Here is a 19,785-nt window from a genome sequence, read left to right as displayed (position 1 = left end):
ATGACCAACCCAGGGCTCAAACCCACATCTCCTGTGTCTCCTGCATTGGCAGGTGGATTCTTCACCACTGAGCCACCTGGGAAGCTATTAGGAGTTAGTAAACAGTAAGTAACTCAAAAGATGAAATAAAATGGGAATGGGGGACTTCCCTGGTTGTCCTGTGCTAAGTGGCTAAGACCTTGCATTCCTAATGCAGGAGGCCCAGGTTCAATCCCTGGTCACAGAACTAGGTCCCACAGGCCACAGCTAAAGCTCCTGTAAGCCACACCTAAGACCTGGCACAATCAAATAAATATTAAAAATGGGAATGGACTTTAATCAGGATAAGTATCTCATGATCTGATTTGATAAAATAGGGTTTAGCTCCCTTATTGGATGATAGACAACTAACCTGAGAAAAATCTTATAATTTTTTCTAGCTAATGACAAGTGCCAAGATGAGCATTCTTTAAGTAGCTGAAAAAAATTGCTTTCCTTAAAAAAAAAAAATCTAAGCTGTCTTTCCTTTACTATCATGGAACTTTCAAGGGCACTGCATTCTTTGATTCTAGTCCATAAAGGGCAGAGGCACAGTCACCCCCAATACCTATTCTGTTTTAATTCAGAGTATCCAAACACTGGCCAAAATATGCTGGTTCTAAAGCAACATTTTTCTCTTAACAGAAATATGTATAAGAAAGACAAACGTTAGGATTTTATGTGCCTTGATTAATTGTTCAAGGAGCCTTATTTAAGATTTTTTTCTAATGTGGACCATTTTAAAATATTTATTGAATTTGTTACAATATTGCTTCTGTTTTATGTTTCAGTCTTTTGGCCACAAAGCGTATGGGATCTTAGTTCCCTGATCAAACCTGCACCACTTGCATCGAAAGACTAAGTCTTAACCATTGGATCTCCAGTGAAGTCTCCCAGTCGTTTGAATAATCCTTTTGTTGGGCAACCAGAGATTTTTACTTATTGAGATAAAACACCATAAGATTTCAGATAAGTTAGGGTATGCCTTTCTTTTCTAAAGTAGGAGAACGGACTATAGTGAAGAGACAGGTGGGAACACAGAATATATGCTGAAGGCAAAGGAAAGAGTGTTGTTTAAGTCAGAGTGAAAAATAAATAGAGCTTTCTAGTCGAGTAGTTGGAGAAGGCAATGGCACCCCACTCCAGTACTCTTGCCTGGAAAATCCCATGGATGGAGGAGCCTGGAAGGCTGCAGTCCATGGGGTTGCTGAGGGTCGGACACGACTGAGCGACTTCACTTTGATTTTTCACTTTCATGCATTGGAGAAGGAAATGGCAACCCACTCCAGTGTTCTTGCCTGGAGAATCCCAGGGCCGGGGGAGCCTGGTGGGCTGCCGTCTATGGGGTCACACAGAGTCGGACACGACTGAAGACTCAGCAGCAGTCAAGTAGTAGGATCAATTCCAGACTCTCTCACTTAGAATTTTGTGACACTGAGCAAGGTCAATGGACATTTCTGAGTCTGGTGCTTTTTAAATGCCAGCTTCTGTTGGGTACAGAAGAGACCAATAAATGGTAGTTATTATTGCCGTCTTACAGGAGAAACCAATGTAAAAAAATAACATAAGTGTGGTATAGATTGTAACAAATGTGATCCCTTCCTCTCCTGAGATAGAGAATTTTCATTGGATTTTATATATTTCTCATTTTATTTACTAGGTTTTAAACTTCTGGGATTACAGGAACTGTGCTTTACATAGTTTTATAAACCCCTCAGTCCTAAGGACTGCTCTCGCACATAATGGGAAAAGAGAAAAAGATTTAGGCCTGAATCAACAATCTCCAGTTCATTATAGATGTTCCATGAAGATCTACACAAATATGGGGATGATGAGACTAAGGGAGAAAGGCCGGTCCTCCACAAAGAACTTATAAAATAATATTTGATGTAGGACCCTAACCACAGACTCTTAAAAGGCATTCAAGATTCTAATGAATTCTTTCTAAGTTAAAGGAAATATTTTAGCAGAATGTCTAAAATACGTTTTTAATTCTGAAACTTGATGAACAGTAATTCTGAGTCACAGTTGGGATGTATAATTTAGGGAATCATTAGAAAAAACAAACAAAACCTTTCAGATGAGTGGATATTTATGGGAAACTTGTAGGAGTATTTGAGACAGATCTGAAATGAGCTGTTTTCTCTCATTTGTCCTGATTACTCATTGTGGGACAATAAGTATCTAGACAGATTAAGTACCAAACAGATCATTTGGAAGAAAAAGAAACATCTAGATTCAATGACTATAAATTTAGCACATCCAGCCTCTTCTTGCCTAGGCATCTTCACACTGCCCAGCACAGGCCTCAACTATTGGCTATGTCAGTCAAACAGCCAAGAGTATTAGGTTCCTTTGCTAAAAATATTCCAACTCAAATCATCTTGGCAGACAATACCAAAAAAAAATAAAATTTCTTTGTCCAATAAAGTGGCCGAAGTTTAGGAGACTGAAAAGAAATAGAAAATCAAGTTACTAATTGAGCCTCAGTCTTGTCATCATTAAAATGATATTTTTAATACAGATCTACAGTCTCTACTCCACAATTCCAAAATAGACGAAACACAAAACCAAAAAAGTACTGTCTGAGACCCAAAAGCATTTTTATAAGTTTGGCACCAGGATTATTTGGAAGCAAAACCTCAGCTCTGCAGCCTTAGGTATATCTCAGCACTCATATCCATCATATCCATCACCACTAATGTCTCCTCTCGGCTGACATTTGGTGGCTTGAGGATTAATTGCACTGTGAAAATGACCCAAAGAGTTAAAGACATGCCACTGGGTAACAGAAGAAAAGGATGCATCTGTCTTTGTCAATAGCTCAGAAAGTGGAGTTACCGCAAAGCTTGGTGGTGGTATGTCTGTGAGATGCCTTACTGAATAATATGGTGTGGGAACCATCAACACTTATGACTTGTACAGACAGAAAGATAAGTTCTTAAAATTTTTACGGTGATGGTGATAACCAAGTGCTAGTGAAAAATAGAAAAACATTTCATAGGACCAAAAACAAGGATCCTGACTGTGTGTTAACTGAATGGATTCAACAACAAAGAAGTCAGTATACACCACTGACTGCCTTGTAGGTCATAAAACAAGCTAGGCTATACCATGAAGAACTGAACATTGAGAGTGAGTGTGAATATTCAGAAGACTGGCTGTAAAACTTTTAAAAGCATCACAGTATCAAGTATCTTAAAATCTGTGGTGAAGAAGCTACTGATGATCACGAGACCACTGAAAATGATATTGATAAATTTGCCAAGATTATATCTGATGAAAACCTTAGCCCTGAACACATTTACAGCTCTGTACTGCTACTACATTCCTAGACAAACCTTAACAATGGCGGACAAAAAGGCACCAACAGATATCTAGGATGCCAAGCAAAGGTTGACTGTTCTTGGTTGTGCTTAGGCTGCAGACACACACAAGTTAAAATTGACAGTGATTGAGAAAAGTCTGTGTCCAAGATGTTTAAAAGGTGTGCACAGGGACTCCCCTGGTGGTCCAGTGGCTACGACTCTAGGCTTCCAGTGCAAGGGGCCCGGGTTTGATCCCTGGTCAAGGAACTAGATCCCACGTGCTAAAACTAAGACCTAGTGCAACCAGATGAATACATTAAAAAAACAAAAAGGTGTACACAGTTTACCTTTGCAGTATTATGCAAACAGGAAAGCACCAGTAACAAGAGGAATCTTTTTGGATTGGTTGTATTAGCACTTTGTGCCAGCAACATGAACTCATTGCAAGCAAGCTGGACTGGAAGACAATTGCAAAACTTTACTGTGCCTGGACAACTGTTCTGCACATCCCCCTCCTGAACTTCTTGTGAAAAATAATGTTTATGGTGCTTACTTTGCCCCCAGTGTTACATCCATAATATGACCCTGTGACCAGGGAATTCTATGCTCCTTGAAGAACAGGTATAAATGCTTTTTTCCTTTTTTTGAGTAGTATTCTTGCTTTGGTCAACAGGAGCCTGAAAATCCAAGACTTCCTTAAGAATTTAGTCTCGAGAATGCCCTTTGTGTTAGTCACTCAGTAATGCCCAACTCTTTGCAGTCCCACAGACTGTAGCCTACCAGGCTCTTCTGTCGGTGAGATTCTCTGGGCAAGAATGCTGGAGCAGGTTGCCATTTTCTTCTCCAGAGGATCTTCCCAACCCAGGGATCGAACTCAGGTCTCCTGCATTGCAGTCAGTTCTTTACCCTCTGAGCCACCAACACAACTGCTAACGCTTAGAATGATGTCAGTAAATCAACGCTAACTAGTACAGACTTTGGGCCACAATGATGTTTGAAAATTACCTGACCAATAAAGATTTTGAAGTATTTAGAGACTCTGGTTAAAAGATGATAGCAAAGCTCATTACTTTTGCCAAAAACGTATCAGCTGACAGTGTAAATAGAGTCGAAAGGAGCAGACTTTGAAGAGATGCTGAACACATAACGACGCCCCCATGCTTTCTTTGAGTCACGGGGAGATTGCTGAGAGAGTGGTGAGTACAGGTCAGTCCAAAGATAGCAGTGCTGACAGTGGCATCACAAGCACAGTCTTTGAAAAAGTCTCCAAAGACCAAACGCTGAAAATGTGTGACCAACTAATTGCTAGCCCTGAACAGCGTGTGTTTATCAGTGAGCAAGAGATTATGACTGTTTACTCATTTAAATAGAAGTTGCTGGAGTTCCCCTGTGGTCCAGTGGTTAAGAATCCACCTGCTGGTGCAAGGGACATGAATTTGATCCCCAGTCCAGGAAGATTCCACATTCTTTGGGGCAACTGCGTTCATGCGGCCACAACTACTGAAGCCCGCTTGCCTAGAACCCACCCTCCACAAGAGAAGCCACCGCAATGAGAAGCCTGCACACCACAGCTAGAGAGTAGCCCCTGCTCGCCACAGCTGGAGAAAGTTCTTGTGCAGCAACAAAGACTCAGCCAAAAATAAAACTAAGTGAATAAATAAATTTTTTAAAAAACAGAAACTGCTTAAACGCAAGCCTGAGTTTAGGGAGACCAGTAATACTGAGGAAAGTCTTGAAAAAGGAAAGTCTCTCTGTGTTTGGTAACACTTCATCACTTGGGGATTCTGTTTCTGGCTCCTCATCAGATGTTCAGCTCCAACCTGGTTTCACAGGCAGTGGTAACACCAGCATCATCTCTTCAAGAAGTGATATTTGTTGCATGTGTTACAGGTTTGTTTTCATCAGTATAAATTTTAAATATTGCTAAGACCTTTCCTAGAAATAAGCTTTATCATAAGCAAGGAAAGAAGGCTTCTCCATCCATGGGATTTTCCAGGCAAGAGTACTGGAGTGGGGTGCCATTGCCTTCTCCGCATACACCTCTAGTTAGCCCTTATTTTATTCATCAAAGAAATACAATTATTAATACGTGCCTTATCTGTTAACCATTCTTCCAGCTCCCTCTTCCATAAATACCACATAAACCATAATTTAATCTTCCTTGTGAACAAGGATTTATCCTAACCCTCTGTATAACCTCGGCCGCTATCGTAAGATCTTGGACATGGCTGAATAAATAAAATTGGCATTGTGTTTTATAAATAAAGCTGTTGTTAGCCTGATGAGTGTGAATCGATTCTCTATAGCCTAGTCTCCTTTGTTTTCATTTTTCTGTAGTGTTTGTGTATTTAAAATATAAGATTCATTGCTTTTCTCTCATAAAAGGCATACATAGCTATTGTAGAAAGCATGATTTATAAGGAAGAAAATTAACTCACTCCTAGTTTTACAACCGCTTCCCAGGTGGCTTAGCAGTAAAGAATCCGCCTGCCAGTGCAAGAGATGCAGGTTCGATCACTGGGTCAGAAATATCCCCTGAAAAAGGAACTGGTACCCTATTCTAGTATTCTTGCTCGGGAAATCCCATGGACAGAGGAGCCTAGAGGGCTACAGTCTATGGGGTTGCAAAAGAATTGAACAGGACTTAGCGATACTAAAAGAACAATGTTACAGCCAGTGAGAGTCACTCTTAACCTTTGTTTACTTTGAAAGCTATCTATGATGCTGATCTATAAGCCCTTTGGGGGTACAAATGGCAGGCTTTCCATTCATGCCTCTTGTCTGCTGTGCCCTCAGCATGTAGCAGGCATATAAAAGATTTAAAGAAAACACACCTTCAGGGATCAAACTGTGTTCACAGGTTCTTTGATCCAGATTACTTTTAGTTAACACTATCTTGTATTTTCCCATATCAATCCTATTTGATCTGACAAAATCTGATTTTCTGCACTGCATTCCGCTTACCCTCTTTACTTCAGGACCTCTACTCCCTAGCCCTGGGGAAACACTATGCTGCAGCCCCTCTGCAGACCAGCCTTCCTTTCTCTGTTGTCCTCACCGCTTCCCCATCAGAATGGTCCCTCTCATTTCCCATTGTCTCATGCCCTGCCTCTCTGCAAGCTGCTCTTATAAGGTATAATAACCTTCACCTTTGTGTGGACTCGCAGGTAACCTGACTGGAGGTTGGTTCCCATTCTCCACTCAGCACTGTTCTTGGATTGGGACGAGCTGATGTTGTGCAGGAGAGGCATGGCATGGAAGAGAGTGAGAGTCTCCACGGAGAGAAAAACAGCAGCAACTCCATTTTGGTAAGTAGGGATGTGAGGGGTGGGCCCTGTGTCCTCAGTGGTACCCACGCCAGTCTCAAAATTAGTCACTGAAATAGGTGTGAGCTAATGGGAAGACAGCTCGTGATTAAAAGTGCACCCCACTGGTATGTAGCCAGATGAACAGCTAGCTCTAGATGACACTAGAGTTGGTATTGTGAGGCAGACCCTGGGAACTGGCCTTGTGTGGTTTTATTTTTGGACTTTATTCCCATGTGACGCCAGGGTTTTCTATAATTTTTACAAAATTATAATAATAGATGATGGTCTCCTTCTCCCAAGTAATATGCTTTACTTTAGCTGTTAATTTCTTTACCTAGGGATAATTTTTTAATTGTCATCTATCCTTAGTTTTCTGGAATGTTACCATCAAGTGTCTGGATGTGATCTGGGTTTTGCTTTGTTTTTCTATTCATTTGAAGCAGCACTAATGGGCTCTTTTCATTGGAGGTGTGATGTCTTTCATTGACAATGAGCTATTTTATTCTGTTGGTTTTTTAATATTTATTTCCCTTCATTCCCTCCATTCTTTCCTTCTGGGACACCTCTTTGTTTTTCTTCAAATACTTGGTGATTCTCAGTTGTTCATCTGTCTGCATTTTCCGTTACCTCTTAGCCTTGCGTATATGTTTGAGTGCTTATCTGTTCGTTGTTTCTGCTTCCTATGGTTAGAGGAAGGATATACCACCAGATCAAGTGGATCAGTAGCTGGTCTTCTGAGCATGGGAACTCCCACTTCTTATGGGGTACGCACATCTCTTGGTTATTACTTTGCTTATAATCCCCAAGAGGTCCCATTGGAATTACTTTGGCTGTTTGCTGCGTAGCACAGGTGGAAGGAAGAAAAGAGGAACTGCCTGATTGTCCCTGCTGCTGGAATGCTACCAGAATCACCCTAAATGTTGGTTTGGGACTGCCTCCTGACCGTTTATCTCCTTTCCCTAACTACTGGAAAATACTGAGTATTGGAGCAGTACTGAAGCCTGACTCACAATTTATAGGTGCCCTCTTCTTTAATGTTGGGCAGGGGTCCCTTTTCAGTGTTATCTCAGTTCTACTTTCTGTATTTCAACAGTTTGTGCAGAATGTTTGATCCGTTTAGAGAAATTCTTGCAAGTCAACAGGATCTTCAAATATCTATATATCTAAAGACATATAGAATCTATATATTTATAGGTATCTGTAGATATATATATCCTTTAGGTTAGTTTTAGGGTTTAGATCAGGGGAGGAAGGCTGGATGAACATGTTTTTGTTTAGATTGCCATCATGATCCAATATTTCTGTAGAAGTTTTCCAACATTTTTAAAAGACATACTACTTCTCAAACAAAGTCTCATGTAGAGGATCAATGCATTAAGCAGGTAAATGCAAAACTGACCTAGTTGAAGCCAAGGAATCAGCCCTGTATGTGGACTCACAGGTTTCCCTTTGACCCTTCACTGCAGCTCCTGAGACCCTCCATGGAATCTTAGAACTCCACAGAACAGATGAAAAACCTCTGACAAGATTTATAGTCTAGGAATGTCTGATCCATAACAGGTTCTTAATAAATACTGCCTATCATTATGAATAAAAGGATACAGCATGTGGGTGAAATGGAATACTACTCAGCCATAAAAAAGAATGAAGTTTTGCCATTTGCAACCGTGCAGATGGGCCTGAATGGCATTAGGCTTAGTGAAATAAGTCAGAGAAAGACAGGTATTTTATATTATTACTTATATGTGGAATCTGAAAAATGAGACTAGTAAATATAACAACAACAACAAAAAAAAGACTCACAGTTATAGAAAACAGGCTTAGGGTACTAAGAGATACTAAGAGATATAAACTGCTATACATAAAAGGAGCTACTAGGGCATATTATACAGCACAGGGAATGTAGCCAATTTTTATAATAAGTATAAATAGATTACCATCTTTTAAAATTGTGAATTTTTAATTGTGAATTCAGGTACTGTACCTGAAAGAAAATATTGTAAATCAACTTATGTGCATGCATGTGTGCTCAGTCGTGTCTGACTCTGTGACCCTACGAATTGTAGCCTGCCAGCTCCTCTGTCCATGGGATTTCCCAGGCAAGGATACTGGGGTGGGTTGCCATTTCCTTCTCCAGGGAATATTCCTGCTCCAGGGATCAAACTTGAGTCTCCTGCGTCTCCTGCATTGGCAGGCAGATTCTTTATGACTGAGCCACCCAGAAAGCCCAAATCAGTTTAAACCTCAATATTAAAAAGTCCCCAATTAATAGACTCCAAAAAAAGTAGCAATCATTATTATTACTTTTAAAATCACTGCCCCTCTGCCTTCCCTAACCCAAAGCCTTCCATAGAAGCTGAATGGCAGCTTCTGCCATTCTTTCTGGCAGTCCCATCTTGAAGTGAAGGGAAAAAACATTCTTTTTAGAGAATCAACAGCAACCAACCACCTAGTGAGTATGGCCAATGGCCTTCCCAGGTCCTCCCATCTTAACCTAACTTAATCCTTACAGTGATACTATGAGGCAAGTGTTTGATCTCCAGGATATGATGAAGAAATAGAGGTTCAAACAGCCAAAGCAGAAATATACACAAATTCAAATGAGTAAGAAATGTCCAGTTATTTTATGCTCTAAAATTTAATTAAATCTAACTCCTAACATGGTTCCACTGGGATGGCAAGAAATGACATCTCAGCCATTTGAGGGCTTCCTTCACGGGACCTGACTCAGGATTCCAGTTCTTGCCCAGTGTGCTAAAGCATGGGGGGGTCTGGCCCTGTCCTTTCTTATCCAACTGCATGATTACCTGCTGGATGCCCATTTTCTGTACTAGGAAATGTCCTCTGAAATGAGACATGCCATGTCTTCTGTGTGACCTGCAATGTCAAGGATCTTTGAGGGGCTGGGGTAGGTCAAGGTATACCTCACTACACACCTTTCCTCTCTGGGCACTAGCATCCTCCTCTAGCTACTCAAATCTCTGGGCTCCTCCACTTCCCAGGCCTCCCCTTTTTTAGTGACAGGTATATCTGTCTCTTCCTTCTTGCTTCTCTCAAAGAGTCTCCCTTTCTCCTGTCTTTCTAAGAATGCATAGAAGAAGCTGGCCGAGTTTGAACTTTAACAAAGCAAAAAGTGGTCCATGGCAATGTCTTTCCTTGTACAAAAAAACCCCAAGGCAGGAAAATACCACGAGTCTGCTGCTGAGAAAAGGGATGGTGAGCACAGGGTCTGGAGAATGTAAAAAAAAAAACTGATTCTCAATAAGTTTTCCTGCCACAAAAAGTTAAGTTACCGATTAACCCAAAGCCCCACAGTAGTAAGATGCAGACCAACAGCAGCTGACTAGAACATGCCTGGATAGACCAAGTTCAAGTCTCTGCAGGGCAGGTGCTCAGGGCAGGGGAGAGCAGCAGCTGCAAATGCCAGCTCAGAGCGGCCCTGTGACCACACTGATGGAGATCATGGCTGGACCACATCCAGGGGCTTGAGTCTTAGCAGAGTCTGCAGACCGAACCCAGAGCCATCTCACTACAGGGACATTCCGTCATCTTACACGAGACAAACACAGTTCGTCCCCAGGAGAGAATCTGAATTATTCTGACCTTGGAATTTCCACATGGGGATGCTTATGTAAAGCTGTACTTAGAAGAAACGGAATGACAGCACTATTAAAGAGCACTCACATGGAACAAACTCAGCCTCCTTAAATTTTAGTATGTGAGTTACGTAAGGGAGAATTAAAACAAAATGACCTTTTTACACATAAATGTGCTGCTTTCAGACTTTCAAATTATATCCCTGTGAACAATTTTCTATTTTTGTATAGAAGACTTTTAATCCTTTTTCGGACAACCAAGAATTGCATTTTGTTCTGAATTACTTTACTTTCAATGCTAATAGGAATAGTTTGTTGTTACTCAGAGATAAAACTTTAAATGGCCAAGAAGTTAAATCACAGAGAAAGCTGAGCCACCTAGTTTTGGACCTATCGTTATTTTTATGTTTACAGTAGAAGTTTTATGTTGACCTCAACTGTCAAAAATCACATTAAAAATAAAAAAGCAGGGGCGTGGGTGGTAGTGTAATTTCTCTGAACAGCCAGAACAGTGGTCATAATGTTTATGTTTTTATAAGTGAGTCCCTTAGAGATGCAATTTTTATGTTTACCCCAGTTCACTTTTTCCTTACTAAACATTCTACACGCATCATAAATTAGGAGGGGGAAAAAAAAAAAAACAAGAAAATTGAAAGTTCAAAGAAAAACTTTCCTGGAAATCTACCACCCAAAGACTACCACTGTTAACATTTCCATTGGTTTCTTTTGGGGTATTTTACTATATCTCTGTTTCAAATTCCCAATATTGTTCCTGTCACTTCTTTCTTTTATAGTCATGGTCAACGTTGACTTCTCTTTTGTCTTTTTTATTTATTATTGTAAAATAAGAATTTCCCGCATTAAAAAATTATACTCTTCATAAGCCTTTTTAATGGCTAATAGTTCATCATGTATATGACGACATTACAATTCACTTAACTAGAGAGATTGTCTTCCAGAAAACCCATTCCTCCAGGTTCCATACCTTTCCTCTCAAATGTGGCTAAGGGTTTCTGGATGCCACAGAATAAATATCTGCATATACATTACCATATGTAAAATAGATAGCCAGTGGGAGTTCCATCATGATGCAGGGAACCCAAAGCTAGTGTTCTATAACAACCTAAGGGGTGGGAGGGAGATTCAAGAGGGAGAGGACATATGTATACCTAATGCCAATTCTTGCTAATGTATGACAAAAACCATCACAATATTGTAATTATCCTCTAAATAAAAAAAAAATATATATATAAAATAAAGTAACCAATTTCCCACAAAATTGGAAGATTCATTCTAAGATGAACCCGGCTCAGACATTATGAAATAGAGCAAGAATGTAAATAAAATTTTAAAAGAAAGCAGGAAAAGGATTTTTAAAATTAGATGAAATGTGATGGAAGAGAAAATTATTAATTTGTGAAACGTCATCACAACCCGCAATGTGATGGCCATTTGTGATTCATATAATATTCGCAATGTGATGGCCATTTGTGATTCATACAATATTTGTCTTTTTGTGACTGGCTTATTTCACTTAGCATTGTGTCCTCAAGGTTCATCCATGTTGTAGCTTGTGATAGAATTTCCTTCTTTTTTACGAACTGATAATAATATTCCTGTAAACCAGATTTCATTTAGCCATTCATCCGGGGGTGAACATTTGTGTTGCTTCTACCTCTTGGTTATTGTGAACAGTGGTGTCAGGAACATGGGTGTGAAAATATCTCTTTGAGATCCTGCATTCCACTTCTTTGGATGTACACCCAGCAGTGGGATTGCTGGATCATGTGATGTTTCTGTTTTTAATATTTTGAGGAACTTCCATAGCAGTATAATCCATTTATAAAGGAAGAAGGTATACAAAGAAAAGTCCTGTTTGTAGAAGGTCAGGCTGGGCCAACACTCTAGATTCACAGGGCATAGGAATTCACTTAACAGCGTCAATTGTTCCCATCCCTTTCCCTGGCAAAGCCCTGATTTTTGTTCAGGTATCCACTTTTTCTTCAGGAGGCCCAGTACTCAAAGGAATTGAACCTCATTCCTAGCTTTGGGAGTGTGTCTTGCTTACTCTGAATGACTCGTGGTAATCCCACCACCTTGCCGTTGAATGGTTTAGGAACTCAGGCTCCAGCCATTCATGGCACAGCTCCCTTGGGGCATGTAATTGGCAGAGGAGTGGAACGTGTGACCTCAGTTGACCCCTCGGTCAGCCTGAAGGGAAAGGTTTCTGTGGTACAGTGGGTGAAAGGTAGTCTTTTTCTCCTGTAGAACATGAAGAAATGTGTGTCTGCATTTGCTCTGTAAGCCATTTATTCAGTGAGGACTCTAATCTAGAGACAAAACTGATACACAAAGGATGAACCAGGAGAGTATCAAAGAAATGGAGGGAAGCCCTTATGGCAGTGGCCCTGCAGCCCCTTTGAGCTCTGGACTGCCTGAGAGCTCAAAACAAATTTCTTTGTGTGTAATCTAGCCTCAACTGGATTTTCAGTTATTTGCAGAACTGATAGAACTCTCCTCTACCTTGGGGAACCTCTGGGGGAAAGTTTGAGAATCAGCTCTTCATCTTACAGCCCTGAGGTCTGCATCTCCTCTTTACACGCTGGCTGGTCAGTGTAGCCTACCCGCTGCCAACTGAGGATGTCGCGCCTCAGGATATTTGAAAATCTGGGAGAAGGTTCTGTTTTGCAGCTGAAGGAGAGATAAGGAAAGGGGATATCCCTCCGCCAGGAGGTGGTCTATGCCGAGATCTAATCTGGACGAGGAGAGGCTGTACCCGGGTGGTGACGGAAGGAAACAGACTGCAGGACCACTGCTCACCCGCACTGAATTAGAACAAAAAAGTAGCCTTCCCCAGACACTTTACCTCCATATCATGACAGACTGTCACAATACTTTGTTTTTTAGCACAAAACATTTTCCTTTCATTTGCCAGAAAGTTGTCATAATGAATATACAAATGTATGCTATCTAGGGTGTGAATAGTTCTCAGATCTGGCACCACTGAGCCTGGTACCATCTGGACAAAGAACAGGTCAGCCTCTTAGAGACAGAACACAGAGCAGATGAGAAAACTGGTGGAGACATACTTGCAGTTCAGACATAATTTTGATAAGTAAACACCTTTAGCAGGTGAACTGGGTAAGGCAGGTTTTTCTTAATTTCTAATTTTAAGATAATTTCAAACTTATAAAAAATGATGCAAGAAAAAGTCACCAAGAACCAAAAATAAGTTCTCATATATCCTTCACCCAGTTTCCAAATGTTCACAATGCATAATGATAGCACAATTATGAAGAATAGAAAATTTTCTTACCATACTATTAACTGATATACCGATATTATTCAAATTTCCCTAATTGTCACACTGATTTTTTTTCCTGGTCCTGGATCCAATCCAGGATCATACATTACATTTAGTTGTCATATTTTTCTGTCTTCTTCAGGCTAAGACACTTCCTTAATTTTTTTTTGTCTTTCATGACATTGATACTTTTGGGGAATACTGGCCAGTTACTTTGTAGAATGTCCTTCAAGTTGGGTCTGATGTCCTTATGATTAAATTTAGCTTGTGCATTTTTGGCAGGAACACTACAGAAGTAATGCTGTGCGCTTCTCAGGGCACCATTTCAGGGGTCACATGATACTGCTCTGTCTCATTACTAGTGATGTTAACTTGGATTACTTGGTTACGGTGATGTGAGCCTGCTTTCTACACTATGAAGTTACTATTTTTATAATTGAGTTTCTCATGTGGAGATACTTTTTAAATATGCATCTATCCTGTTTTCATCAAACTTTACCTCACTAATTCTACAATCCATTGGTGGGGTTTACCCACATCAGTTATTATTGTGGCATTGGCCAAGTGCTGAGACCAAGATTTGGGCTTTAGAATAAAGTTTGGAAAGAGTTTCCAAATGTAGGTGAGGAACATCTCACAACCTGCCAGTATAGTCAATACTATAAAATGAGAGCAGGAATTTTGCAATCAGACAGATCCACCTTCAAATATTGGCTCTACTGTGTATTAGCTGTGTGGTCTTAAGCCAACTAACCTCTCTGAGCATCAGTTCCCTTACTGGTAAAGTAGGGATGATGGAATCCACTTTATAGAGTTTTTATAATGGTTATAATGAATAGAAAAACTTTGCACAGTCTCTGTCACACCATAAATGCTCAGTAAATTTTAGCTATTATCGTAATGATAATGGTTCATCTTCAACAGGAAAAAAAAAAAAACACCAAAGGTACTTTCTTGGCGTAGTTACTTATGGAAGAAGTGCCTTTTTTTCTTTCTTTTTAATTTTTAGCTTTTTGTTAAGTCTAGCTAGGAAGAATGTACTTCTGACGTACCAGTTAGATGGGCAAGAAGCAAGAATGAATACACACACATACACCATATGCCCAGCCCTTTGGATATGATGACAAAGGAAATATACTAGCTGAGATAAAAACTAATATAATATAAACATAATATCCAGGATTATTGAGCACTTTGGCAGATACCACTTGGTTGTTTTTTTGTTTTTTTGTTTTTTTTTTTTAACCCAATAGCCAATCTCCCATTCAGAGGAGAATTCTGCCCTATGAGTAAGTGGAAATGTACTCAACTAAAAAAAATTTTATTTCCCAAGTTCCTTTGCAACCAGAGGTGGCTAATATGACCAGTAACAAAAGTCTGCTCAATATGACTTCTAGGAAGCTACTGAATTTTGATAAAAGAGACATAGCTGACATGTGCCTTTTAACCTTAACTCTGCATTTTCCTGCCTGGAACTCAGAAACGATGCTTGTACTTGTAACAGCCACCTTGCAACCTATGGGCAGAAAGACACACACTGAAGATGGCCGAACAGTCAGAATGAAGAAGCCTGGTTCTGTATTCAACTTTTATTCTCTTACAAGTGAGGAAACCCAAGGCTCAGAGGTGTTAAGCAAAGTATCCATAGTCAGTTACCTCTTAAGCACTGCAGCTGCAGCTCAAATCTATGTCTATATGACTCCAAAGTTGTCTGTTTTCTACTACAATACAAGCTTCCTGGACTACCCTGATGGTTCAGATGGTAAAGAATCTGCCTGCAATGCAGGAGATGTGGGTTCAATCCCTGAGTCCGGAAGATCCCATGGAGAAGGGAATGGCTACACACTTCAGTGTTCTTGCCTGGAGACTTTCATGGACAGAGGAGCCTGATGGACTACAGTCCATGAAGTCTCAAAGAATTAGACTCTACTGACTGACTAACACTTACAGTTTTTCACAAGCTTCCTGAAAGGATGAACATACTTAGAACCCTTTCTCCCCACGTGTACATTTTATGATGGACAAAGCAAAGTGCGATGGCAAAAGAAAGTATCCAGTGGCTGACAGGAGAGCCACAAATATTACTTACTCTTTCTCTTTGTTGAGGACCAGCAACCCCAGTCTGATAAGCAAACATGATCAGCAGTTCTCTGGCACTTCATCTCCTACTCATGCCAGTAAATAAGGCTTCAAACCATGATAAGAAACTTCTGATGAGTGTCACCAACAAGTAGTTGCCACCTAGAGAGCACATCCAGAACATCATGGCCTAAGTCAGAGGTCACAAAGAAATGGTAGATGTGTCTTGATTGCCTGATTTGGGTGCTTAGTTAATTGCTTGAGCTAGGACTGCAAGGAGATCCAACCAGTCCATTCTGAAGGAGATCAGCCCTGGGATTTCTTTGGAAGGAATGATGCTAAAGCTGAAACTCCAGTACTTTGGCCACCTCATGGGAAGAGTTGACTCATTGGAAAAGACTCTGATGCTGGGAGGGGTTGGGGGCAGGAGGAGAAGGGGACGACAGAGGATGAGATGGCTGGATGGCATCACTGACTTGATGGACGTGAGTGAGTCTGAGTGAACTCCAGGAGTTGGTGATGGACAGGGAAGCCTGGCGTGTTGCGATTCATGGGGTCGCAAAGAGTCGGATACGACTGAGCGACTGAACTGAACTGAACTGAAGAAATATCCGTAATAACTGAGATTCTTGCTGCTCTTACAAAACCGAGGCCAGAATTCCTGGGTGGCAACGTTTGACTAGAGTGGCCCCCACTTCCAGTTCATCATTCCATTCCATACTGCTTCTCTGATGCTAAGCCAGAGTATTTGTTTCCAGTTATCATCAGGTTTGTTCACTTCCTAGTGTCGACTGAAAAAAAATACACAAGGGAAGAGTTGTGAAGTTAAGTTTTTTGGGGGCAAATTGAAGACTATAACCTGGGAGACAGTTTCTCAGGTAGCTCTAAGGAACTGCTCTGAAGAGGTAAGGGGGGAGGTCTGTATATATGTGATTTGGGAGGTGGGGGTGATATGTGCAAACAAGCACATATTTTGGCCGAAGGTTACTGCTGGTCACAAGAAGGTTGGTGCTCGTCAAGAGGAGCAGATGTCTCCATTAATTATTTTAGTGCTTTTCTAGTTATGAGCAGATACAAGAAATTCTGCTCATAAAATCTTCTGAAAATATCTAACTATCTGAAGGCCTATTCTGTGAGTTTTTCCCCAGAGCACAGAGTGCCTCATTCCTGATTGCCTCCCTGAACTCTTTTCAGGGGGTGTAGGTCAGCAACTGTGGTGGCTAGTGACCTAATCTTTGCAGAGGCAGATGGCAAGTGATAAAAATTTCAGTTGGCAGTGTAAGAAGAAATGTTTTCTCTTTATTAAATATTTGATCTCTGTCTGGAACAAAAATTGATAGAGCTGTTTCTTATAGCTGGCCCACTTAAGGCATTTCAGTTACTTACCAGGAAGCAGAGAATTGAAAGAATTCTCAGACACGTGCTTTCTAAATCTGTTTTCAGATTAGCACCCTTCTGGCTCATTCACAGTCCCCCCATGTATATTACTTTCATGGGCCTTCTCAGCAACTGTTAAAGTTGGTATTGTATTATTTTTCTCACTGGGATAGGATAGGTGAGATGAGTGTTTGGAAATCTTGTGTAATTGCTGTGTTGGTTAGCATGTTGACTGCCATTTTGTTGATTTGCAAAGTTGTTTTCTCTGATTATTCTTTTTAGAAATCAGGAATGGAAGAGGCTTTCCTGGTAGTTCAGTGGAGAAGACTTCTCACTCCCAATGCAGGAGGACGAGGTTTGATCCCTGGTCAGGGAGCTGAATCCCACATGCTGCAACTAAGAGACTTGGCACAGCCAAATAAATAGGAAATTTTTTAAAAAGCAAAAGGAATCTGTAGAGAAGGTAGACCAACAGACCTTTGTCTCACCTAAATTGGTGACCTCACATCTTTGCATCTTCACTACCCTCTTCCTTAGCATTTTAAGTTCTGTGCCAGTCATGGTGCCAAGGGCTTTACATGCATTAATTAATTTATTCATCATAATAACACTCTGAAATCTGTTGAAGGAGAAATTTTTTTAAGTTGAGTCATGACTCACAAATATAAACATGTCTCTGGTTTTATTAATTTAATTAATGATGTAATAACTAAGATGTTGCAGCCAGTCCAAATGAGAATACATTAAGCCATCAGGAATGCTTAATTAAGCACTTACTTTATTGGTGTAAAACTGATCTTTATCCATGGGAAAGTAATGGGTTGCATACCCCTGGACACAATTTGCATTTCTATGTATAAGAACATTTACATTACTCTGTTTTCTGCAAATTGTAGAGTTGTAAAATAACTCAAAGCCAATGAAATGCAGAGAGTAAACTTTTAATAGATTAACAGATAGGACACCCACTAATTTTTTCTTATTTCAAAGTATTTCACAATTTTTCCCCCTGCCCCAAGAAGTACTTCTGTTGTTATTCCTTTCTTCCAGTTAAGGAAATTGTAGTCAAAAGAGGTCAAGTAAATTTTCTAAGGTCTCATAACCAATAAATAGTGGAATCATGTTTAAGCTTCAGTCTTACTGAATCTGGCAAAAAGTAATGCAGTTAATTAAATCACTTTCCCTCTTGGATTTATCATGCTTGAAAAGTTCAATTCAAAACAAGCAAAAATCACAAAAAGGGAGCCCACTGTTTCTTGGTTTCCCTATAGATGTTATAAATTCATAACCTGAATTCAGTAGAAGGAATCTTTTTTAATATACAATGTTTAAATTAAAAAAAAATTTTTTTAAATGGGGCTTGCCTGATAGCTCAGTGTTAAAGAATCCACCTGCCAAGCAGGAGACATGGGTTCGATTCCTGATCCATAAAGATCCCACATGCTGGGGAGCAACTAAGCCCATGTGCCACAATTAGTGAATCTGTGCTCTAGAGGCCGGGAGCCACAGCAGAGAAGCCGCCACACCACAACTAGAGAAAAGTCCACGTAGGAACAAAGACCCAGCACAGCCCGATAAATAAAAGTATTTAAAAAATGTAAAATATGACTTAGGGCCATTATTAGTTATCCATTGCTGAGCTCTAATGCCAAAAAATTAGTGGCTTAAAACAACAATAAGGAAAAAAGAAATAAGAATCTATTAACTCAGAGTCTTTGCTGGGTGGTGCTAGCTCACAGTTTCCCATGAGGTTGCAAATGTAATATTGGCTGCAGCTATATCATCCGAAGGCTCGATTGGAGATGGATGATTGATCAAGGTGGCACACTCGCATGGTGGGCAAAATGGTGCGACTCTTGATGGGAGACACCAGTAAACCCATGTAGGCTTCTTCACAGACTGCCTGAGTGTCCTCAGGCAAAGGGTGGTGTCATCTGCATATCTCAGGTTATTGATATTTCTCCCGGCAATCTTGATTCCAGCTTGTGCTTCCTCCCGCCCAGCGTCTCTCATGATGTACTCTGCATGTAAGTTAAATAAGCAGGGTGACATTACACAGCCTTGACGTACTCCTTTCCCTATTTGGAACCAGTCTGTTGTTCCATGTCCAAATCTAACTGTTCCTGACCTGCATACAGATTTCTCAAGAGGCAGGTCTTGAGAAAGACCTGCCTTTTGTGGTGATCCACACAGTCAAAGGCTTTGGGATAGTCAATAAAGCAGAAATAGATGTTTTTCTGGAACTCTCTTGCTTTTTTGATAATGCAACAGATGATGGCAATTTGATCTCTGGTTTCTTTGCCTTTTCTAAATCCAGCTTGAACATCTTTAAAGTTCATGGTTCACGTACTGTTGAAGCTTGGCTTGGAGAATTTTGAGCATTACTTTACTAGCGTGTGAGATGAGTGCAATTGTGTGGTAGTTTGAGCATTCTTTGGCATTGCCTTTCTTTGGGATTGGAATGAAAACTGAACCTTTTTCAGTCCTGTGGCCAGTGCTGTTTTTTCCAAATTTGCTGGCATATCGATTGCAGCACTTTCACAGCATCGTCTTCTAGGATTTGAAATCGCTCAACTAGAATTCCATCACCTTCACTAGCTTGGTTCATAGTGATGCTTCCTATGGCCCACTTGACTTTGCATTCCAGGATGTCTGGCTCTAGGTGAGTGATCATACCATCATGATTATCTGGGTCATGAAGATCTTTTTTGTATAGTTTTTCTGTGTATTGTTGCCACCTCTTCTTAATATCTTTTGCTTCTGTTAGGTCCATACCATTTCTGTCCTTTATTGTG

The 19,785-nt window shown here is 40.4% G+C and overlaps 1 protein-coding gene across 2 annotated transcripts in view; it reads left to right on the top strand.

Annotated features, from left to right (window-relative positions):
• PANK1 (pantothenate kinase 1) overlaps positions 1–19,785 on the top strand; it is a 104,352-nt gene that overhangs the window by 13,602 nt on the left and 70,965 nt on the right. For both annotated transcript variants that reach the window (XM_086378503.1, XM_086378504.1), the window contains exon 3: positions 6,494–6,634. The gene's annotated coding sequence lies outside the window, so the exon portion shown is untranslated. The remainder of the gene's footprint in view (positions 1–6,493; positions 6,635–19,785) is intronic.

Source organism: Bos grunniens, chromosome 26, assembly GCF_055505025.1.
Source record: "Bos grunniens cultivar Pamir isolate PY7600 chromosome 26, Bosgru_T2T1.0, whole genome shotgun sequence".
Classification (NCBI taxonomy): domain Eukaryota; kingdom Metazoa; phylum Chordata; class Mammalia; order Artiodactyla; family Bovidae; genus Bos; species Bos grunniens.
The sequence above is the reverse complement of the archived record's forward strand: the minus strand, read 5'-3'. Positions and strand labels throughout refer to the sequence as shown.